We start from the raw sequence: 26,026 nt of genomic DNA, 5'->3' as shown, positions 1-26,026 counted from the left end.
TTGAGACATGCAAATCATGCCACATGGGCAAGATGACTGAAGGCCTCATTTTCCAGTGAGTTGGAACGAGGAAGTGACTTATTGGAAATAATACATTTTCATGTATGCAGTACAATGAGTGCTGAGGCACGCGTGGATATCGTTAAGTTCTTACTTCAGAGATGATTTGAGTAGGTACACGTGTATTTACTTGATGAATCACGAGTCTGAATTATTGTAAAGCACAAGCAATTTCAGAGTGGAGTTGAAGATCGTCGTGACAAGAGGATGAAATGTCTACGGTAGGATCGTCGAGAAATATCTGAGTTGCAAGTTTGGTATACAATATGGAAATTGTTTCCCAACTCATGCCACCTAGAACACCATAGTGTGATGGTGTGTCCGAACGCAATAGCCGCGCCCTATTGGATATGGTACATACTATGATGTGTCTTATCGAATTATCACTATCTTTTTGGGGGTTAGGCATTAGAGACAACCACATTCACTTTAAAAGGGGCACCATATAATTCCGTTGAGAAGACACCGTATGAACTATGGTTTGTAGAAACCTAAGCTATCATTTCTTAAAGTTTGGAGCCGCGATGCTTATATCAAAAGGCTTTAGCCTGATAAGCTCGAACCCAAAGGGGATAAATGCATCTTCATAGGATACCCAAAGGAATCTATCGGGTATACCTTCTATCTTAGATCCGAGAGCAAATTGTTTGTTCCTGAAAACGGGTCCTTTCTCGAGAAAGAGTTTCTCTCGAAAGAATTGAGTGGGAGGATGGTAGAACTTGATGAGGTTTTTGAACCGTCACTTCAACAAGTGAGTAGACGGGCGCAGGAAGTTGTTCCTATGGCACCTTCATGAGTTGAAGTGGAAACTGATGATGGTGATCATGAAGCTTCGAATCAAGTTACTACTAAACCTCATAGGTCGACAAGGACACATACTGCTCCAGAGTGGTATGGTAATCCTGTCTTGGAGATCATGTTTTTGGAAAACAATGAACCTACAAGCTATGGAGAAGCGATGGTGGGCCCGAATTCCGACAAATGGCTCGAAGCCAAGAAATCCGAGATAGGATCCATGTATGAAAACAAAGTGTTGACTTTGGAAGAACTACTTGATGGTCATAAGGCTATTAAGTACAAATGGATATTTAAAAGGAAGACACTCGATGATGGTAAATGTCATCATTTAGAAAGATCAACTTGTCACAAAGACGTTTCTGACAAGTTCAAGTAGTTGACTACGATGAGACTTTCTCACTCGTAGTGATGCTAAAGTTTGCTCGAGTGCTCCCATCCACCCCTTGGAAAAAACCCATCCATGGATCGAGATCCTCATCACCATGTAAAGGAGATAGGTCCTTGACATTGAAGATGTTGCTCACATTGTACCCGTCGCATGGAACATCGATCTTGTTAGCATTGTCGTTGTAGCGTGACAACACTTTGAAAGGTCCATTGGCTCTAGGAAGTAGGTTGGACTTGCGCTGGGTGGGGTATCTATCCTTGCGAAGGTGTAACCACACAAGATCACCGATCTTGAACACCATTGGGTTCTTGTTGATGTTGCGCTTGGTGGTGGCTCGTTCCACTCGATGTTCGGTAGTGCACCTCATGCATCTTCTTGATGTAGCTTGCCCTTGCGCTTGTGTACATATTCACACACTTTTGTAGTGGTAATGGAAGTATGTCCAACAGGGACAATGGGTTGAATCTGTAGACCACCTCAAATGGAGACTCGTCGGTGGTTAAGTGGCGCGCTCGGTTGTAGGTGTACTCGGGGATGGGGAGACATTCTTCCCATTCCTTGATGTTCTTCTTAATCAACACGTGGAGGAGCATCGATAGTGTATGATTGGTGACCTCCATTTGGCCATCGGTTTGTGCTGGTAGGCCAAAGAGAATAGGAGATTGATTCCGAGCTTGGTGCATAGCGTCTTCCAAAAGTAGCTAAGGAACTAGACATCTGAGTCCGAAACTGTGGTCTTGGGGACTCCAGAAGTCTCAAGATCTCCCTACAAAAGATATTTGCAACATGTGAATCATCGTCGACCTTGTGACATGGAATAAAAGGAGGCATTTTGGAAAAAGGGTCCACAAGTACAAATACAAAATCATGACCATTTTTAGTTCTTGGTAAACCAAGCACAAAGTCCATGCTAATATCTTCCCGAGGTTGAAAAGGTATTGGATGTGGCATGTGTAAACCGTGAGATTGAGCTTTAGACTTAGCTTTGTGATATGTAGAGCACCAGTTGGTGAAGCATGCAACATCACGAAACATCTTTGGCCCAAAATATTTGTTGGAGAGCGCGGGCATATGTCCTGCCACATCCAAAGTGACCCATAAGTCCTCCACCGTTGAGCCTCCTACAAAAGCAACAAATGAAGAGAAGACTCGAGTATGCATAGTTTGTTAGCACACACAAGATAATAATATTTCATGTAATATTTCTCCATACAATTCTAAGCTTGAAATCTGGCCTAAGGAGTAGCAAAATTAATATCATGCTCATACAAGTCTTTAATATGCTTAAAACCAATGACATTCAATTCAATTGAGTAAACATCACACGTTTTCTTGAAAGAGCGTCCGCCACATCATTTTCTTTACCCTTAATGTATTTAGTGACATAGTAAACATATTCAATGAATTCACTCCATTTAGCATGCTGCTTGTTCAACTTGGTTTGATCCTTAAGATACTTGAGCGTTTCATGATCGGTATGAATGACAAATTCACATGGGCATAGATAATGCTCCCAAACATGTAAGACTCTCACAAAAGCATACAATTCTTTGTCATATATGGCGTAATTTAGTTGAGCTCGACAAAGTTTCTCACTAAAGTATGCAATTGGGCGTTTTTCTTGCACCAACACACCACCTATGCCATTACCACTAGCATCACAATGCACTTCAAAAAATTATCACAATGGTGCATGTGCAAGAAAATTTTGAAGCTCATGGAAAGTGGTGTCTTGCGACGGTCCCCAAACAAAGGGTGCATTCTTCTTTCTCAAAGCATGTAAAGGAGATTTAATCGTGCTAAAGTGCTTAACAAAGCAACGATAAAAGCCGACTAGACCATGGAAACTACGCACTTGTTGCAATCTCGTAAGAGTTGGCCTAGTTTGAATAGCATAAGTTTTAGTTTCATCAACTTGGACACCCTTAGAAGGTACCACAAATCCTAGGAAAACAAGCTTGTCAACACCAAAAGTGCATTTTTCCATGTTTGCATATAGTTTCTTGATACGTCTCCAACGTATTTATATTTTTTTATTGTTCCATGATATAATACTATCATTCTTGGATACTTCCACAACATTTATTTGATAATTCATATTTTTAACACTAATCTATTAACCTAGTGCAAAGTGCCAGTTGTTGTTTTCTGCATGTTTTTAAATTTTGAGGTTTACAATACCAAACGGAGTCCAAATACCATGAAACTTTTTGATGATTTTTTTCTAGACGAAAAGAAGACCTAGAAACTACAGAAGAACGTCGGAGTCCACACATGGGCCCCACAAGCCAACACGGCATGCCTAGGGGGCGCCTTTTTAGCTTGTGGGACACCTCGTGGTCTCCCGACCTCATTCTCTGGCTTATAAATTCAGATCTATTATGAAAACCCTGGAGGATCTCCGAAAACACTTTTTTTGCCACCGCGAGTCTTCGTTACACCGTGTGCCTGTCTAGAGCCCTGTTTTGGTGCCATGTCGGAGGGGGGCAATCTCGGAGGGCCTCTACATCAACCTTGCTGCTCCCATGGTGATGTGTGAGTAGTTCACCACGGACCTACGGGTCCGTGATTCTTGCGGGTGATCTATCTTATCTAATCACTTTGTGCGGCGCGTTTGTTGGGATCCGATGAATTGTGTGTTTATGTTCAGATTATTCATGATAAAATATTTGAGTCTTCTCTGAATTATATGATTCTTATTTGCATGATTATTACAGCTTCGTAAATCTTTGTGATGTATTGATTTGGTTTGGCTAACTAGACTGATCTATCTTCAGTGAAAGGGTTGTGTTATAGTGGGTTCAATCTCATAGTGCTCTATCCCAATGATAGAAAGGGACAAGGCACGTCTTTTTATTTTTTCCACTAAGGATAAAATGATGGGGTTGATCCATTTTAATTGAGTTTTGTTTGTCTACATCATGTCATTGTTCTCCAAGCATTACTCCGTTTTACTTAATACTCTAGATGCATGCGGGGTAGCGGTCAATGGGTGGAGTAATAGTAGTAGATGTCGGCAGGAGTTGGTCTACTTACTTATGGAAACGATGCCCATATACACTTGATCATTGAGGTGAATAAATATTGAATAACTATGTGCTTTTCTATCAATTGCCCAACAATAATTTGTTTACCCACTGTATGCCTTCTTCAAGAGAGATGCGACTATAGAACACTATGGCCCCCGTGTCTATTCACTTATAAATTTGCAAACTCTATTATTTCCTTGATGAATTTTATTATTTGTATTTACTTTTTATATTTAATATATTTTAATTATCTATGTACACTACTTATCTACTTGCAAGTAACCAGTTCAAGGGGCTTGACAACCCTCTTGCCCGCGTTGGGTGCAAGTGTTTGCTCTTTTGTGTGTAGGCGCTAAAGAAGGAAGTTGCATATTACTCCTATTGGTTCGATAACCTTGGTTCTCATGGAGGTAAATACTTACCTATACTATGCTGCATCATCCGTTCCACTTCACAAAAAAATCCAACGCAGATCACAAGTATCAGTAAGGATTTCTAGCGCCGTTTCCTGGGAGTATCACTAATACGTCCATTATGCATAATGAATTCTTATTGATATTTATTTTACTCTTGTACAATTTTACCCATTATGACACAATCCTTATGCCTTTTCTCTGTGAATGTGCAAGGTACACCACGAAGAGGGAAACTCCTGGAAACTAGAATTCTCGACCTAAAAACCAAGAAAAAGGGTGAAAAATCATTGGACTCCAAATGAACAAAAATTTCATGGAGAATTTTTATGGAATATATATTTATTTTTGGGCCAAAAATATACCAAAGGGGGGCCACCAGGTCGCGAGCCACGAGCCAACAGGGCGTGACCACCCCAGATGCGCCCTAATGCCTTGTGAGGGCCCACCAGGTCTCCCGACCCCCTCTTCTCCTATATGGTGTGCTAATCATAAGCATACTTTCGGAATGAAGCACCACCATTTTGAGGCCGAAAACCATGGCACAGGCTCTTTTGCTCTCCAACAAAGACGTTCTGCTTGGGGAATTCCTCTCCGGGAGGTGGAAATCAAAGCCATCGTCATCACCGACGCTTCCTCCTTCATGAGAGGACCAATATTCATCAACATATTGACTAGAAACCTATCATCTACAACCCTAGTTAATCTCTTGTATTCAATCTTTGTCTAAAAACCTCAGATTGGTACCTGTGCGTTACTAGTAGTCTTGATCAAATCTCGTAATTCATGCTTATCGGATTACTTGGTGGAATATATTATGTTCAGATCCTTGATCACCATTATTACACCTCTGATTATGAACATGTTGATGATGTGTGAGTAGTTAATATTTTTCCTAAGGACATGGGAGAAGTCTTGTTGTAAGTAATCATGTGAAGTTGGTATTCATTTGATATTTTGATGATGTTTATGTTGTTGCTTCTCCTAGTGGTGTCATGAACATAGACTACATGACACTTCACCATGTTATGGGCTTGAGGGAGGCATTGTGGAGTAAAAAGTAGATGATGGGTTGCGAGAGTGACACAAGCTTAAACCCCAGTTTATGTGTTGCTTCATAAGGGACTGATTTGGATCCACATGTTTCATGCTATGGTTTGATTTATCTTAATTCTTCTTTCATAGTTGTGGATACTTGCGGGAGGGGGTAATCATAGTGGGTTGTGTAACACCCCAGTGTCATGCTATAGTAAACTCACACTAATGGTGCCATGTCATCTAAATTATTTTTTCTAAAACTTCACTTTGATCCAAACCCAATCCAATTTCAAATTTATAATAAAGTCAAATCATTATTTCTTCAAACATAAAAACAAAATTGTTAATTCATGAGTAATTGTGGGGTATAAATCAACATTTTATAAAGTGTTTGAGTGTCGTGAAATAATTAAAATAGAGGCCAAATTTTGTTTAAAGTGCCTTTTCTAAATTATGAAAATACAAACTATCTTAAATAGTTGCCAAACTTTTTGTGACAATGTCTATTATTGCATTATAATTATTGGTGGAAGTTTTATATTCTATAAAACTAAAATACTTTTGTTTTAAAAACAAAAATGAAACTAAATAAAAGAAAATAAAAAATAAAGAATAAAAGTCCTAAGCTACTATGCCACTAGGCTTAAGTGCCACAGTGGAGTGTGGGCTAGCCCACCACGGCCTTCTCCTTCCTCACAACACACGAGGAGGCAAAGCCAGGGCGTGGCGCACATCCAAGGCACCATGCCGTGGATGCCCTCCACGTAATCCCCCCGTGACCTATACCTACGTCCACTGAAACCCTAGCTCCCATCTCGCCTAGTCCCCCCTCGATCCCCATCGCCCCATCCTCTCTAGCTCAATTTTGATCTTGAGGATCTCACGGTGACCGCTGCCTCGTTGTTGTTGTTGCGGCCATCTGCGTCTCCGGCATGCAGTAGCACGTCAATGGAGTTCCCTTGCTCGACCTCGTGTGTTCTGGGCGGAGGAGGAAGCCGGAGCACCACGTAGCCGAGGCTGTCATAATCTTCTTCCTCGGTCGTCGCCGGTGTTCTTGGTCAATCCCGGAGCGATCCTACTCCTAAACTTCCATCGAGCCATTGTATGCTCTCCGGTGAGCTCCTCTCTCTTTCCCCCTTTTCGCCTCCTCAACCCATCGCCATTGTAGCCACGCTTGCCGAGACCGCCATGGCCGATGCTTGCGCACGCGCCCGTGCACCCTCGCACTCACCTCGCCACTCACTGTACTCCAGCATGCCCCTGGCCCCACTTGCCCTTGTGTGTCCCACGCTCCGGTCGCGCTAGAGCGGGCGAGCCCCGTTGCGTCGCCTCTACCTTGGGGTCGTGTGTGTGTGCTCGTGCACGCCCAACGGTGCCCCTAGACAGTGGGACTAATCCCTTTTAATTAGGGGGCTAACCACTAATTAGCACTAATCCCCTCTCCTCTAATAGTGACTGACGATGGGCCCTCCCTCTACTAACATTAGGATAAATCAACTTGTTTTATAGCTGACCCAATGACACGTGGGTCCCCATTGACCCGGTCGACCAATCAATAGTCAAGTGTTGACTCGACCGACTCAGCCTCTGGCCCCACGGTCAGCCACACACGCACATCTCTAGGTACATTCTCAATGTACCCATAGCATTAATATTTATTATATTTTCAAATTAATATTAATTCCAGAAATTTTATAAAATGTTTAAATCTTTCAAAAACATGTAAAATGATCCACAACTCAGATGGAAATAATTCATATATGAAAATTTCTTAGAAAATATAACGAATCCGAATATGCAATCCTTTCATGTGTCACATGCCACTAGCATGATGAACATGGATCCTTCCCCTTCGATTCTTGTGTCCCGAAACTACCAAACGCGGGGAAAGCATTCCCACATGTTTTCCTCTTCATCTACAATGTGTAGCACTGCGTTAAGTCACCCCTAGCTTTGCATATTGCCATGTCATGCATCATGTTGCATTTGTGTGCTTTATATTTATTATTCTCCCCCTTTTCTCCCTGATAGACCCCGAGACTAACGCTGTTGCCGTGTACGACTATGCCTATGACGTCTAACCACTTGCAGAAGAGCTTCCACGCAAGAAAAAACCCTTGATCATTTTGATATCGCCAGATTCCTTCTCTCTCATGATTACATTAGAATTTGCTATTGTATTTGATTGCTCCTATTTCGATGCATAGCCTCATTTTAAAACCCGCTATTGTTACATACCTGCTTACCCTATATGCCGAGTATATCTTGGTTAGCGATCCACCAGTGACCCCTCACCTTGTCCTTGTTACTCCCGCTCCATCATCGATGACTCGATCAACGTGATCGACGCCCTGAGCCCGACACATCACCTCACACCCTTTTAGTTGTACGACTCTGCACAGCTACTGTCGTGTGTTGTGGGTGATACCTCGTAAAGCATTCTTGATGTTTACCCTGTAGTGTAGCTAGTCGGTCATGTATTATGGAGGGTGATTCCTCCTTGACCACTCCTCATAATGGCTATACCGTGCAACACCTCAAGTGTGAACCCTTGAGGGTGATTCCTCCCAGGTCACCTTGACGGTTACATCGAGTGGAATCTATCAAGGGTGATTCCTTGGATTCCCCTTCGATGTTATGGACACACGTTTACTTTGACCTTACCCCTAATCAAACGAAAAGATGGGTAAGCCCTGAGGGGTACCCGCGAGTGATGTGGAGGCGGGTTGATCTGGAAGGTACCCCCGAGATAATTACGAGACACGGCAGGGCAGGAAGACCGCCCCAGGAGAGGGATGGGCCTGACCCTTGCCGTAAGTCCTCGAGACAGGGCGACAAGATCACTGGTCTTTTCCACAAGCTCCAAGACACTAACGGGTTTGGATATGTGATTTGAGTAGGCCTCTTGTATTTCCGCACTAACCACTCTTGGGTAATGTAGCAAAAATTCAAATTTTTCCTACGCCATATTCAGATCTTCCTATGGAGAGACCATCAACGAGAGAGGGTAGAGAGCATCTTCATACCTTTGAAGATCGCTAAGCGGAAGCATTGCTAGAATGCGGTTGATGGAGTCGTACTCGCTGCGATTCAGATCGTGATGTGATTCCGATCTAGTGTTGAACCATGAAACCTCCGCATTCAACACACGTGCAGCCCGGTGACGTCTCCTTTATCCAGCAAGGAGGAGGGAGAGGTTGGGGAAGAGCTCCGGCAGCACAATGGCGTGGTGCTGATGGAGCGACGAGGTCTCCCGGCAGGGCTTCGCCAAGCACCGTGGGAGAGGAGGAAGAAGAGAAACACGGCTGCGACTAGAGAGAGAGAGAGAAATTCCCGTATCTCCAATGGCCCAAACCCCCGCTATATATAGGGGGAAGGGGAGGGTGGCGCCCCCTAGGATTCCCACCCCTAAGTGGTGCGGCAGCCCTAGATTGGGGCTGGAGGTGGCGGCCAGGAGGGGAGAGGGGGGGGGGGTGGCGCATCCCTAGTGGGCCTTAGGCCCACCTGACTTAGGGTTTCCCCCCTTTCCCTCCCTAGCGCCTTGGGCTGGGTGTGGGGGCGCACCAGCCCACCCAGGGGTTGGTTCCCTCTCACACTTGGCCCATGTAGCCTCCTGGGGCTTGTGGCCCCTCCCGGTGGGCCTCCGGAACCCTTCCGGTGGTCCCAGCACGTTGCGGGTGGTGCCCGAAACATTTCCGGCGTCCAAACCCATCCATCCTATATGTCAATCTTTACCTCCGGACCATTCCGGAGCTCCTCGTGACATCCGGGACTCGAACAACCTTCGGTAACCTTGTATAACAATTCCCTCTAACCCTAGCATCACCGAACCTTAAGTGTGTAGACCCTACGGGTTCGGGAGGCATGCATACATGACCGAGAGACCTCTCCGGCCAATAACCATCAGCGGGGTCTAGATACCCATGGTAGCTCCTGATGGCTTCTGTGTATCCCTTGCACCAGCGCCAGAAATAGTTGTGTCGACGGCACCAGGAATCCTTCAGTTGCGGCTACGCCTTAAGGGACTTCCTAGGCAAGTATGCAAAGGATTTCCCCCGTGGTCTTGGAGCCTTGCCTTGGTGTTCCCTCGAAGCGGAAAGGGTGATGTAGCACAGCGACAGTAAGTATTTCCCTCAGTTTGAGAACCAAGGTATCAATCCGGCGAAAGAGTATCTCATGATCCTGCACAAACACAAAATGCTTGCACCCAACGCTATGAAGGGGTTGTAAATCCCTTATAGATTGTTTGCCAAGTGAGAACTGAAAGCAACAAAGTAACAAAGCAAAGTAAAAGCGGAGTTGTAAACGATGGTTGTGAATAGACCCGGGGGCCGTAGTGTTTACTAGTGGCTTCTCTCATAAAAGCAAGTAGACGGTGGGTGAACAAATTACTGTCGAGCAATTGATAGAACTGTGCAGAGTCGTGACGATATCTATGTAATGATTATTTATATAGGCATCACGTCCGAAACAAGTAGACCAATACTTTCTGCATCTACTACTATTACTCCACACGTCGACCGCTATCCAGCATGCATCTAGTGTATTAAGTCCATAAGAACAGAGTAACGCCTTAAGCAAGATGACATGATGTACAGGGATAATCTCAAACCAATGATAAAAACCCCATCTTTTTACCCTTGATGGCAACTGCTTGATGTGTGCCTTGCTGCCCCTACTATCACTGGGAAAGGTCACCACATGGCAGAACCCAAAACCAAGCACTTCTCCCATTGCAAGAATCGTAGATCTAGTTGGCCAAACAAAACCCAAAACTCGGAGAGACTTACAAGGATATCAAATCATGCATATAAGAAATCAGCAAAGACTCAAATATATATCATAGATAATCTGATCACAGGTCCACAATTCATCGAATCTCGACAAACACACCGCCAAAGAAGATTACATCGGATAGATCTCCATGAAGATCATGGAGAACTTTGTATTGAAGATCCAAGAGAGAGAAGAAGCCATCTAGCTACTAACTACGGACCCGTAGGTCTGAAGTGAACTACTCACGAATCATTGGAGGGACGATGATGATGATGAAGAAGCCCTCCAGCTCCAAAGTCCCCTCCGACAAGGCGCCGGGAAGGGTCTCCAGATGATATCTCGCGGAAACGGAAGCTTGCGGCGGAGGAAAAGTATTTTCGAGGCTCCCCTGATTTTTTGCGGAATATTTGGGAATATATAGGCGCAAGACCTAGGTCTGGGGGCGGCCAGGGAGGCCACAAGCCTGCCCACCGCCGCCTCCCCCTGCTGGCGGAGTGGGGGCTTGTGGGCTCCCTGGAGCCCACCTGGCTTAGCCCAAAAGCCCCCTGGACTTCTTCCGTTCGGGAAAAAATCATTTCAGGGTTTTTCTTCCGTTTGGACTCCGTTCCAAAATCAGATCTAAAAAGAGTCAAAAACACGAAAAAACAAGAACCGGCACTTGGCACCGAATCAATAAGTTAGTCCCAAAAAAGATATAAAAAGGTACATAAAACATACAAAGAAGGTAAGATAACAGCGTGAAACCATAGAAAATTATAGATACGTTTGAGATGTATCAAGCATCCTCAAGCTTAACTCCTGCTCGTCCTCGAGTAGGGAAGTGATAAGAATGAATCTTTGATGCTTTCATTCTACCTAGCATAGTTGTCCTTTGTAATTCCTCTTATGTGACGTGAATGTTCAGATCCATTAGATTCAAAACAATAGTTTGCTATTGACGTGGAGAAAATAATAATTCAAGCAAACTAGCAAAGTAATCATGAACTTCCAAAATAACAAGGCCAAAAGAAAGTTATCCCTACAAAAGCATATAGTCTGGCTATGCTCTATCATCATTGCACAAAGAATTTAAATCATGCACAACCCCAGTATTGGCCAAGTAATTGTTTCGCGCCTTTACTTTCTCAAACATTTTCAACTCTCACGCAATACATGAGCGTGAGCCATGGTTATAACACTATAGATGGTGTGGAATGTGGTGGAGGTTGCAAAACAAAAAGGAGAAGATAGTCACATTAACTAGGCATATCAGTGAGCTGTGGAGATGCTCATCAATAGATATCAATGTGAATGAGTAGGGATTTCCATACAAATGATGCACTAGAACTACAAGTATGTGAAAGCTCTTAAAGAAAACTAGTGGTGTGCATCCAACTTGCTTGCTCACGAAGACCTAAGGCAATTTTGAGGAAGCCTATCATTGGAATATACAAGCCATGTTATATAATGAGAATTTCCCACTAGCTATATGGTGGTGACAAAACTAGAGACTCTCAATCATGAAGATCCTGGTGCTCAAAATGCACAAGTGTGGAAAAAGTGGTAGCATTGTCCCTTCTCTCTTTTTCTCTCATTTTTTTGGTGGGCTCTTTGGCCTCTTTTTTTTATGGGCTTCTTTGGAATCTTTTATTTCCTCACATGGGACAATGCTCCAATAATGATGATCATCACACTTTCAACTCAAAACTTAGAGCAACTATGACTCTATATGAAATGCCTTCGGTAGTGTACCGTGGCAATGATCTAGCCTGGCATAGACATCAATGGAAACATCATGCTAGCTATCTTACGATCGTGAAAAGGCAATGTAGACATGGTGGCACATATCATGATGGTAGTTGCATGGAAATATATCTCGGAATGACTTTGGAAAAAGCCATAATAGGTAGGTATGGTGGCTGCTTTGAGGGAGGCTAATGGTGGGTTTTGTGCACGGGCAAAAGTTGCACGGCACTAAGAAGATAGTGATGGTGGAAGGTGAAAGTGCATCTAAACCATGGACTCAACATTAGTCACGAAGAACTCATATACTTGTTGCAAAAGTTTTAGTAGTAATCGAAACAAAGCATTCAACACATACTCCTAGGGGAAGGGTTGGTAGGTATAAACAATCAATAGACTAATCATGCTCAAATTTCATCACATAGCGGTTCACCATATGTGCATGCTACGGGAATCACTAACTTCAACACAAGTATTTCTAGACCCACAACACTTTACTAGCATGACTTCAATATTACCATAACCACAACTCAAAACTAATTGAGATGAATCAAACTTCTCTAACTATTCAATGCACATGAAGGTGGAAGTTTTCGTATCCCTTTGGATAACTACCCCTTTTGAGACTACTTTCAAAGCATAGAGTAACTAGCTTGCCACGCACCGTTGTGCTCTAAAATATATAAGTGAAGCACATAGAGCAAAAGTATCTAGCTCAAAAGATATAAGTGAAGCACATGTGAGCTGAATTGTCTACCAAAAGATATAAGTGAAGCTCGACAAAATCACGGTGTGTGCATGTCTATCTCTCTAGGTGTGCACCAAGGATGATTGTGACACACAAAAAAGAATCCTACGATACAAGACGCTCCAAGCAAAAACACATAACATGTGGTGAATAAAAATATAGCCCCAAGTAACGTTACCGATGGATTGAAGACGAGAGAGGGGATGCCTTCCCGGGGCATCCCCAAGCTTAGGCTTTTACGGCTTCCTTGAATGTCTTCGGGTGCCTTGGGCATCCCCAAGCTTGAACTCTTGCCACTCCTTATCTCTTTGTCCATAAGAACTTCACCCACAACTTGAAAACTTCACAACACGAAACTTAAACAGAAACTCGTGATAACATTAGTACAAGAAAGCAAACCACCACTTCCTTAGGTACTGTAGCAAACTTAAATTCTACTTGTGCTGATGTTGGGTTACAGTACTTTCAATATTCCAATGCTAATACCCCCCGATACTATCCATAGTTTCATCAAAATAAGCAACCAACACAACAAAACAGATTCTGTTAACAGCAGACCAGTCTGTAGAAATCTGTATATTTCGTATACCTCTGCTACTTCAAAAATTCTGAAAAATTACGACAGACTGAAGAATTTGCGTAGCAATCAGCAGCAAAAAGAATCAACTCAAAATCTCTTACTAAAAAAAGGAAAATTCTATTCGTGAGCAGAAATTTTATGTCTTTTCCAGCATGACCAAATGATCATCCCCAAGACTAATCATAACGGTGTTGCTTGGCACAAACGCAAAAAGAAACACAAAATACACAATCATAACAGAATTATGAAAGTGTGGAAAACACAAAACAGAAATAAAAAGGATAGATTCATTGGGTTGCCACCCAACAAGTGCTTTTTGTTTAACGCCCTTAGCTAGGCATTCAATGATGCTCTCACAAAAGACAAGAATTGGAGCACAATGAGAGCATCCTAAAGCATGTGAAAATCACATCTAAGTCTAACATACTTCCTATGCATAGGCATTTTATAGGAAAACAAATTGTTAAGACAACCAATAGTTGCCATGTGCAAGGAAGAAGAAAGAGACAATAGCAATCTCCACATAACAAGAGGTAATTGGGTAACATGAAAGTTTCTACCACAATATTTTCCTCTCTCATAGCAACTACATGTGGGATCATATTCGAATTCAACAATGTAACTATCACATAGGATATTATTTTCATGATCCACATGCATGCAAAGTTGACGCTCTTCAAAAATAGTGGGATTATCATCAACTAAACTCATGACGTCTCCAAACCCACTTTCAGTAATATTGCAAATATCATATTCATCTTGAGGCTTGAACAAATTTTCAAGATCAAAAGAAAAATCATCACCCCAATCATGATGTTTGCAACAAGTAGTGGTTATAGCAAGACCGGCATCCCCAAGCTTAGGGTTTTGCATAATTTTAGCATGGTTGTCACTAATAGGATTTATAGTGAAATCATTGCAATCATGCTTTTCATCCAAGGAGCCCTCGTGAATCACTTCATGAATTTCTTCCTCACAATTTTCAGATTCACGCATCTTACGCAAAACTCCAAAGAAACAGTGAATTGCCCTCAACTCACTAGCAATTTGTTCCACACGAGTGGGTCTCTTAAAGAGATTAGCTAGTGGATGATGATCCATATCAATGGATTTTTAGCAAGCAAAGATGCAAGCTAAAAGAAGGCACATGGTAACACAAGCAAACAAAAAGCAAGCGAAAGAAGGGCGATCGGAAAAAGGCAAATGAAAATGGCAAATGTGAAGTGGGGGGAGAGGAAAACGAGAGGCAACTAGCAACAAAAGTAAATGCAAGAGAATAGTTTGTGAGATCTACTTGGATATATCTTGATTTCTCCTCCCCGACAACGGCGCCAGAAATACTTCTGATGGCTGCAGTATATCCCTTGCAACGGCGCCATAAATAGTTGTGTCGAGGGCACCAGGAATCCTTCAGCTGCAGCTATGCCTTAAGGGACTTCCTAGGCAAGTATGCAAAGGATTTCCCCCGTGGCCTTGGAGCCTTGCGTTGGTGTTCCCTCGAAGCGGAAAGGGTTATGTAGCACAGCGACGGTAAGTATTTCCCTCAGTTTGAGAACCAAGGTATCAATCCGGCGGAAGAGTATCTCAAGATCCTGCACAAAGACAAAAAGCTTGCACCCAACGCTATGAAGGGGTTGTCAATCCCTTATAGATTGTTTGCCAAGTGAGAACCGAAAGCAACAAAGTAATAAAGCAAAGTAAAAGCGGAGTAGTAAACGATGGATGTGAATAGACTCGGGGGCCGTAGTGTTTACTAGTGGCTTCTCTCATAAAAGCAAGTAGATGGTGGGTGAACATATTACTGTCGAGCAATGGATAGAACTGTGCAGAGTCGTGACGATATCTATGCAATGATTATTTCTATAGGCATCACGTCCGAAACAAGTAGACCGATACTTTCTGCATCTACTACTATTACTCCACACGTCGACCGCTATCCAGCATGCATCTAGTGTATTAAGTCCATAAGAACAGAGTAATGCCTTAAGCAAGATGACATGATGTAGAGGGATAATCTGAAACCAATGATAAACCCCCATCTTTTTACCCTTGATGGCAACTGCTTGATGTGTGCCTTGCTGCCCCTACTATCAGTGGGAAAGGTCACCACATGGCAGAACCCAAAACAAAGCACTTCTCCCATTGCAAGAATCATAGATCTAGTTGGCCAAACGAAACCCAAGACTCGGAGAGACTTACAAGGATATCAAATCATGCATATAAGAAATCAGCAAAGACTCAAATATATATCATAGATAATCTGATCACAAGTCCACAATTCATCGGATCTCGACAAACACACCGCCAAAGAAGATTACATCGGATAGATCTCCATGAAGATCATGGAGAACTTTGTATTGAAGGTCCAAGAGAGAGAAGAAGCCATCTAGCTACTAACTACAGACCCGTAGGTCTGAAGTGAACTACTCACGAGTCATTGGAGGGGCGATGATGATGAAGAAGCCCTCCAGCTCCAAAGTCCCCTCCGGCAGGGCGCCGGGAAGGGTCTCCAGATGAGATCTCGCGGAATAGGAAGCTTGCGGCGGTGGAAAAGTATTCTCGAGGCTCCCCTAATTTTTTGCGGAATATTTGGGAATATATAGGTGCAAGACCTAGGTCAGGGGGCGGCCAGGGAGGCCACAAGCCTGCCCACCGCCGCCTCCCCCCGGTGGCAGAGTGGGGGCTTCTGGGCTCCCTGGAGCCCACATGGCTTGGCCCTAAAGCCCCCAGGACTTCTTCCGTTCGGGAAAAAATCATTTCGGGGTTTTTCTTCCGTATGGACTCCATTCCAAAATCAGATCTGAAAAGAGTCAAAAACACAAAAAAACAGGAACTGGCACTTGGCATTGAATCTATAAGTTAGTCCCAAAAAAAGATATAAAAAGGTACATAAAACAAAGAAAGAACGCAAGATAACAGCGTGAAACCATCAAAAATTATAGATACGTTTGAGACGTATCAGCTCCCACATGTTTCACGATGATCTCATGAGATGAACCACGATGTCAAGGATTCAATCAATCCCGTATACAATTCCATTTGTCTCTTGGTATAGAACTTGGCCGAGATTCGATTGTCGGTATACCTATACCTTGTTCAATGTCGTTACCGGTAAGTCTCCTTACTCGTTCCGTAGCACGTCATCCCGTGACTAACTCCTTAGTCACATTGAGATCATTATGATGATGTTCTACCGAGTGGGCCCAGAGATACCTCTCGGTCACACGGAGTGACAAATCCCGATCTTGATTCGTGCCAACCCAGCAGACACTTTCGGAGATACCCGTGGTGCACCTTTATAGTCACCCAGTTACGTTGTGACATTTGATACACCCAAAGCATTCCTGCGGTATCCGGGAGTTGCACAATCTCACGGTCGAAGGAAAAGATACTTGACACTAGAAAAGCTTTAGCATACGAACAACACAAGCTAGTGCTATGCTTAGGATTAGGTCTTGTCCATCACATCATTCTCCTAATGATGTGATCCCGTTATCAATGACATCCAATGCCCATGATCAGGAAACCATGATCATCTATTGATAAACGAGCTAGCCAACTAGAGGCTTGCTAGGGACACATTGTGATCTATTTATTCAGACATGTATTACTGTTTTCTGTTAATACAATTATAGCATGAACAATACACGATTATGATGAACAAGGAAATATAATAATAACCATTTTGTTATTGCCTCTAGGTCATATTTCCAACAGTCTTCGACTTGCACTAGAGTCAATAATCTAGTTACGTTGTGATGTATCGAACACCGATAGCATTATGGTGTTGATCATGTTTTGCTCGTGGAAGAGGTTTAGTCAACGGGTCTGCAACATTCAGATCCATGTGTACTTTACAAATCTCTATTACTCCACTCTAGACATGGTCCTGGATGGAGTTGTAGCGGCGTTTGATGTGCTTCGTCTTCCGGTGAAACCAGTATTATCACAGAAGAGTGTCATTGGACCCGACGTGCTTGGAACCACTCCAAGGTTGGTGATGAGCTCCTTCATCCAAATTCCTTCATGAGCTACTTCTGAAGCAACTATGTACTCCTCTTCACATGTAGATGCTGCCACGACGTCTTGCTTGCTGCTGCACCAGCTCACTGCCCCACCATTCAAAACATATACGTATCCGGTCTGTGACTTAGAGTCATCCGGATCTATGTCGAAGCTAGCGTCGAGGTAACCCTTTACGACGAGCTCTTCGTCACCTCCATAAACGAGAAACATCTCCTTAGTCCTGTTCAGGTACTTAAGGATATGCTTGACCGCTGTCCAGTGTTCCATACCGGGATCACTTTGGTACCTCCCTACCAAACTTATGGCAAGGTTTATATCAGGTCTCGTACACAGCATGGCATACATTAGAGAGCCTACGACTGAAGCGTAGGGGACAGTACTCATCTTCTCTCTGTCTGCTGCCGTGGTCGGTGACCGAGTTTTACTCAAGCTCATACCTTGCAAAACTGGCAAGAACCCTTTCTTTGAGTTTTCCATATTGAACTTCTTCAATATCTTGTCAAGGTATGTACTTTGCGAAAGACCTATGAGGCGTCTCGATCTATCTCTATAGATCTTGATGCCTAATATGTATGGAGCTTCTCCAAGGTACTTCATTGAAAAACTCTTGTTCAAATAGGCCTTTATGCTCTCCAACATCTCTATATTATTCCCCATCAATAATATGTTATCCACATATAGTATGAGGAAAGCTATACAACTCCCACTCACTTTCTTGTACAGACAGGCTTCTCCGTAAACCTATATGAACCCAAACGCTTTAATCACCTCATTAAAGCGAATGTTCCAACTCCGAGATGCTTGCACCAGCCCATAGATAGAGGGCTGGAGCTTCCACACTATGTTAGCACCCTTAGGGTCGACAAAACCTTCTGGTTGCATCATATACAACTCTTCCTTAAGGTTCCCGTTAAGGAACACGGTTTTGACGTCCATTTGCCAAATTTCATAATCATAAAAGGTGGCAATTGCTAACATGATTTGGACTGATTTTAGCTTCGCTACGGGAGAGAAAGTCTCTTCGTAGTCAATTCCTTGAATTTGTCGAAAACCCTTTGCAACAAGTCGAGCTTTATAAACGGTTACATTACCGTTTGCATCAGTCTTCTTCTTGAAGATCCATTTATTTTCTATGGCTCGCCGGTCATTGGGCAAGTCCACCAAAGTCCATACTTTGTTCTCATACATGGATCCTATCTCGGATTTCATAGCTTCAAGCCATTTGTTGGAATCCGGGCCTGCCATCGCTTCTTCGTAGTTCCAAGGTTCACTGTTGTCTAACAACATGATTTCCATCAGAGGGTTGTCGTACCACTCTGGTGCGGAGCGTGCCGTTGTGGACCTTCGCGGTTTAGTAGTAACTTGATCCGAAGCTTCATGATCATTATCATTAAATTCCTCTTCAGTTGGTGCAGGCGCCACAGGAACAATTTCCCGCGCTGCGCTACTTTCCTGTTCGAGAGGGGGTGTAATTACCTCATCAAGTTCTACCTTCCTGCCACTTACTTCTTTCAAGAAAAAATCTTTCTCTAGAAAGGATCCGTTCTTGGCATTAAAGGTTTTACCTTCGGATCTAAGATAGAAGGTATACCCAATAGTTTCCTTAGGGTATCCTATGAATACGCATTTCTCCGCTTTGGGTTCGAGCTTTTCTGGTTGAAGTTTCTTCACATAAGCATCGCTACCCCAAACTTTAAGAAACGACAACTTAGGTTTCTTGCCAAACCATAGTTCATACGGTGTCGTCTCAACGGATTTAGACGGTGCCCTATTTAAAGTGAATGCTGCAGTTTCTAATGCATATCCCCAAAATGATAGCGGTAAGTCGGTAAGAGACACCATAGATCGTGTCATATCTAATAAAGTGCGATTACGATGTCCAGACACTCCGTTGCGTTGCGGTGTGCTAGGCGGCGTCAGTTGTGAAACGATTCCACACTTCCTTAGGTTGTGCCAAAGTCGTGACTCAAATATTCTCCTCCATGATCAGATCGTAAACACTCAATTTTTTTGTCACGTTGATTCTCGACCTCACTCTGAAATTCCTTGAACTTTTCAAACATCTTAGGTTTGTGCTTCATCAAGTAGATATACCCATACCTACTCAAATCATCGGTGAGAGTGAGAACATAACAATAGCCACCGCGAGCCTCAACGTTCATTGGACCACACACATCAGTATGTATTATTTCCAATAAGTCGGTTGCTCTCTCCATTATTCCTGAGAATCGAGTCTTAGTCATCTTGCCCATGAGGCGCGGTTCGCATGCGTCAAATGATTCAAAGTCAAGAGACTCTAATAGTCCATCAGTATGGAGCTTCTTCATGCGCTTAACACCGATATGACCAAGGCGGCAGTGCCACAAGTATGTGGGACTATCATTATCAACTTTACATCTTTTGGTACTCACACTATGAATATGTGTAACATCACGATCGAGATTCATCAGGAATAAACCATTCACCAGCGGAGCATGACCATAAAGCATATCACTCATATAAATAGAACAACCATTATTCTCTGACTTAAATGAGTAGCCGTCTCGCATTAAGCAAGACCCTGATACAATATTCATGCTCAAAGCTGGTACTAAATAACAATTATTAAGGTTTAAAACTAATCCCGACGGTAGATGTAGAGGTAGCGTGCCGACGGCGATCACATCGACCTTGGAGCCATTCCTGACGCGCATCGTCACCTCGTCCTTGGCCAGTCTCCGCTTATTCCGCAGTTCCTGCTTTGAGTTGCAAATGTGAGCAACAACACTGGTATCAAATACCCAGCAGCTACTACGAGCGCTGGTAAGGTACACATCAATAACATGTATATCACATATACCTTAAACGTTGCCGGCCTTGTTGTCCGCTAAGTATTTGGGGCAGTTCCGCTTCCAGTGACCCTTTCCCTTGCAATAGAAGCACTCAGTCTCAGGCTTGGGTCCATTATTTTTCTTCTTCCCGGCATCTGGCTTACCGGGCGCGGCAACGGCTTTGCCGTCTTTCTTGAAGTTCTTCTTACCCTTGCCCTTCTTGAAAGTAGTGGTCTTGTTGACCATCAACACTTGATGCTCTTTCTTGATTTCTACTTCTCCAGACTTGAGCATCGAGTACAACTCGGGAATGGTCTTCTCCATCCCTTGCATGTTGTAATTCAACACAAAACCTTTGTAGCTTGGTGGGAGAGACTGGAGGATTCTGTCAATTATAGCATCATCCGGAAGTTCGACTCCAAGTGATGTCACACGATCGTGTAACCCAGACATTTTGAGTATGTGTTCACTGGCAGAACTGTTCTCCTCCATCTTACAGCTAAAGAACTTGTCGGAGACTTCTTATCTCTAGACACGGGCATGAGCTTGAAAAACTAGTTTCAGCTCTTGGAACATCTCATATGCACCGTGTTGCTCAAAACGCCTTTGGAGCCCTGTTTTCAAACTGTATAACATGCCACACCTAACCAAAGAGTAGTTATCACTCCGCGTTTGCCAGACGTTCAGAATGTCCTGGGCTGCTGCGGGAGCGTGAGGGTGAAAGTGCGCTATATCGACTAGAGGGGGGTGAATAGGAGATTTTTAGAATTTCATCACTGAGGAAATTCCTTTTGAGGTAATTCCTCACTGATGACTAACTTATAGCGGAAACATTAAAGGATCAGAAGTGCAAAGTTTCACAACAGCAGTTTTTTAGAGTGAAGAATGTGAAAACAGATTGCACTGTGAGCAGGCACGCAGAATACAGATGAGGATTAACTGACATGAAGAATTTGGGGTTGAGGGAATTCAGAGAAAAGTCTTCAGCAAATTCTTCAAACAGTCGCACTGGAAGTCATCAACACATAATACGAGGAAAGTAAGGAGTTGAGGAATTAGAACCCGTTTCTCAGTGAAGACAGTCGTTGATGACCCAGTTCCAACTGCTGTGTCAGTCGTACATCTGGTTTGGAGCGGCTTGGTATTGAAACTAAAGGACACACAGTCCCTACCGTATTCTCCTTGAGCTGAGGACACACAGTCCTCGCCCAAGACTCGTGGTAAGTCTTCAGGGAAGACTTCCAAACCCTCACAAACTTGGTCACCCGGCGATCCACAATTTACTGCTGGAAAGCTCCAGACCATGACGCCTAACCATCTGGAGGATGCACAGTCCTCAAAGGTAAAAGGCTTCAGTCCCACACAGGAACAACTTCTTCAGTGATGCTCAATCACTAGGTTTGGTTTGTGGTTTTGGTGTATGGGGTATTTCCTCACTGATGAATTACTCTCGAAGACTCTGAGGAATTGGGTTGCTCTTATGACAAGTGTCAGTTTCTAATGGAGCAGCCAACCCGCTAATGGTTGTGGGGTGGCTATTTATAGCCTGGGAGCATCCCAACATGATTTGACACTAATGCCCTTAAATAATATAACCGTTGGAGTGGATAAGACCAATGACTTGGCGTGGCTATCGAAACGGTCGGAACCCTCAACTGTGAGAGTCCTCATGTCACTCGTATTCCTCACTTGAGGCTTTTGGTAGGATTAGGCTTGGGTTGAGCATCATGAGGAAATTAATTCCAAAGTGCAACTTCGACCCCCTTTAACAGTATAGTGTTCCTATTACTCAAATGCGAAGAAAATAAAACAGAAAGTGTAAATATTCAGGATTCAAATTCTTCAGAGTGATTTTCTTCAGGACACACCGGATTCCTCGATATCAGTATCTTCATGAGGAATATCAATTTCATCGCAGATTCCTCGCGATTCAATTCTTCAGCTTCAGACCAATTTCTTCAACTGAAGACATATATTTTTAGGGGTCGATATTCTTCAAATATCTCAAACTCCTCAATGACTTATAGATCCTGTGTACACTCACAAACACATTAGATACTTAACCTATAAGTCTTCAAACTACCAAAATCACTAAGGGGCACTAGATGAACTTACAATCTCCCCCTTTTTGGTGGTTGATGACAATTAGGTTAAGTCTTCAACAGGGATCAACCTGTGCATATCTTGAGGATTTTTCTTTTGACAGCAAATGCACATTGATGATTTATATCAAGGAGATCTCCCCCCGAGTCTTGTAAATCATGCATACATGTAACATATCATGTGAAGAAAATGAAAATGCATGATGACAAATGGTATCTGACGAATTCCAGCATGCGTGCATTAAAACTTGAGGAATAAGCATGCGAAGAAAAACAGTCAAAAGCGTCAGAGTACCATCGGGCTTAAGTTACAACTCATTACATAAAAATTTCAGAAGAGCCAAGAGTTTGTAACTTAAATATAGTTCATAAGCCCCAAAAATATCCCGCTTGAAGACTAACTCTCACGTTTCTCCCCCTTTGTCATCAAGTGACAAAAAGGGACAAACTGAGGACTAACGTCCGGGAAGACTTCACTTCGTGGCAGTTGAGGAAGAGCCGTGATGCTTCGTGGGAGTAGTCTTCTTCCTTGGACCGGTAGCAGTGTCGAGCTATTCTTCATCAGTTTCAGCAGTGCGGAATGAAGAAAAGGAGCTGTCTTCAAGGTCTGGCACCGGAATAGGCCTGAACTTCTTCTTGGGAGGCCACGACCATTCAAAGTCTCGCGCAAAGTCCATTTCTTCAAGCTCAGTCTGAGTCTTCAGACGTGCAAGTGTAGCCCAGGTGCGATCAAAAACCTCATGCAGATAATGATGGTTGAGCTTCACAGACTTCTGTGTGTCAGTGAGGGTTTTCATAATGGCGCTAATCTGGCATTTGACCCACTTGTGATTGCGATCCACCTTCTGGTGAAGACTGAGGAGGAGCTCTTTTGTATTCATCACGCGAGGAGGAACGGGGCTTGCCAGACGAGTCTCAGTATCATCCCATGAAGAATAAGCTTCTGGCTCTCTGAACTGGCCATTAAGGGGCCTACTGCCTTCTTCAATCACAGATTTGCATTTTCCTTCAATGGACTCGAAAGTCTTCTTGTTGACCCGGATAGGAGGCATATAACCAACATGGTTTTGGAAATCAGCGTGGAAGTTGATGCCTGTCCTTGTCCTGATGAATCTCATGATCCATGGGGCATATATCTTGTGATCAAAAGGACACACAGCATTGTCGGCCAAAGTCCTCAATAAGAAATCATGGATGTTGATAGGAATACCATGAATGATGTTGAAGAGGATATTCTTCATGAGGCCTACAACATCTTCTTCATCATCATGGCCTTTGATTGGCGCGAGCACACTGCAGAGGATTCTGTAAACATGTCTGGGTGTGTACCTGAGCTCGTGGACGAGGAAGGTTGTTCTCGAAGGTTTACCTTCAGCCAAAGGCTTCATGAGGACTTCCATCATCCCATTTGGCAGCTCACGCTCACCATAAAGCTTCACAGCCTCATCTGAGGGAATTGGTACAGGCAGTTCTCGGAGGAGTTAAGTGGCAGGAGCCTTGTAGTGAGTGTTTTGTGACATCCAGTCAAACACCCAAGTGTTAATGTCTTCAGGGTTGCCGGATATGTGAAGAGTGGCATAGAACTAAAGAATTAGCTCACTGTTCTAGTCAGAGATGTCGGAGCACATTGGGAGTAAACCAGCATCATGGAGTACACTGAGGACTGGCTCCAGGCACGGTATTGCTTCAAGTTCAACATGAGGAATATGCCTGTGCTGGAATATCTTGTTTCGTGCACATAGCACAGAGGCATAGTAATTCATCTGAGTCCTAGTCCAAAACTTCAGATGCCTCATCTGAGGCTTATCATAGGGGTTCTCTCCAATGAAGTACATGGGTTCTTCAAAGAAATTTTCCTTTTGAAAATTAGGACGCTTGGAGAATGGCTGACGCTGAACTGGCTTAAGATTTTGCTGAGGAACAGGAGGGGAGACAACAATGGCAGTCTCTGGGTTGAGCACGATGAATGCATTGTCTTGGTCAGGTGCATTCTCTTCAGCATTTTCCTCAGGGTGAGGAATTACAGCAGCTGGTACTTCACGCTGAGGAGATGGTGCTGGCTAGGCGTCAGGCTGAGGGGCTTGCTCTGGCTGTGCATCAGGCTGAGGAATAGCTTCTTCTTGCTCAGTTGGAGGAGTTGGGTCAGCCTGTTCCTCATCTTGAGGATTTTGCTCAGAGCATTCAATGTCATCAGTTTGAGGATTTTCAGTTTGTTCTTCCTCAGCTGGCTTGGTGGCAGATGCAATTTCATCAGTTGGTGTAGCTGATTCTTGAGCAGTGTCTTTCTGAGGAATGAAAGGCTGAGGACTATCGTCTATATGAATTTCCTCGTCAGTGTGTTCCTCAGAGGCGGCATCCTTCATTTCCTCATCTGCCTTTTTTGCTGGATCATCAATGATGACCATTTCATAAGAAGGAGCGACATTCAGGGGCACATGGTCGAGAGGAGCAGTTTCTTCAAGTGCTTTGAGGCGCTTGGCCTCTATTTCTTCTTCTGTTGAGGAGGCCTTTCTCTTTTTGGCTTCCTTCTCAGCAGCCCTGGTTTTCTTCACGTTTGATGCAAACGGAGTCATCTTCTTCACCGTTGAAGCTTTTGGTGAAGGGGTTCTCTTGACAGATTCTTCAGCTGCTATTGAGGAACCAGCTGGAACAGAGTCATCAGCCTGCTTTGGTGAAGCAGCTCGGTCAGGGGTAGTCTCATCAGCTACAGCAAATTCATCAGCTGGAGTTTCCATGATGATTTCTTCAATAGTCGGTTCATCCACACGGCGTTCTTGGTGTACTTCCTCAGCTTGAGGAGTTTCCTCATCATGAGGAGATTCATCTGCTAGCTCCTCAATCAAGGGCTGAGAAGTTGGTGCTGTGGTTGCAGCCTTCTTATTATAGTCATCAACAGTACTAGTGGCCAGCTTGATGAAATTGCTCTTGAGACTCTTACGATCTGACAACTTTGAATACTTGTCAGTCAATTTCTTCAACTCTGCCTGTGTTGATACCAGTGCATCAGGAGTCAACTTGAGGAGATTCTGCTTGAGGAATTTCTCCTTTTTAAGCTTTGCAACTTTGGCCTGCTTGGCCTGCTGTTCTTTCCACTTGGCTTCATTGATGAAAGTGGTCACCATGTGGCTGATGCCAGGGGGAAGTTTCAAATCATCAAGTGGAGTGTTTGGGTCCTCATACCAGATGTTGATGTAGTCAAGGAGGACCTTGGGGTCCATTGCCAGAGGAATAGTACTGCCTGATGCTTGAACTACTCTTTCCTGCTTGTTTCTGATGATTGCTTGCAGGGTTTGATCATCAAATTCATCACTGCCCTCTGATGCAGACGGGACGGTGATGATTTTGCTGGGGCTTGGTAGAGTTGCACGTTCAACAGATACCTGAGTCTTTGCAGGAGGTGTTGAAGACTTTGTCTCCGAGCTGGTTGCAGCTGGGAGTGAGGAGCTGGAGCTGGCGGTCATAGGCTTCACGACTTGCTTCTGTACTGGTTTCTCTTGAGGCTTTGGTCGTGGTGCTAAGGATTTTGGAGCTGAGGA

Source organism: Hordeum vulgare, chromosome 4H, assembly GCF_904849725.1.
Source record: "Hordeum vulgare subsp. vulgare chromosome 4H, MorexV3_pseudomolecules_assembly, whole genome shotgun sequence".
Lineage (NCBI taxonomy): Eukaryota > Viridiplantae > Streptophyta > Magnoliopsida > Poales > Poaceae > Hordeum > Hordeum vulgare.
This window is presented reverse-complemented; position numbering follows the sequence as displayed.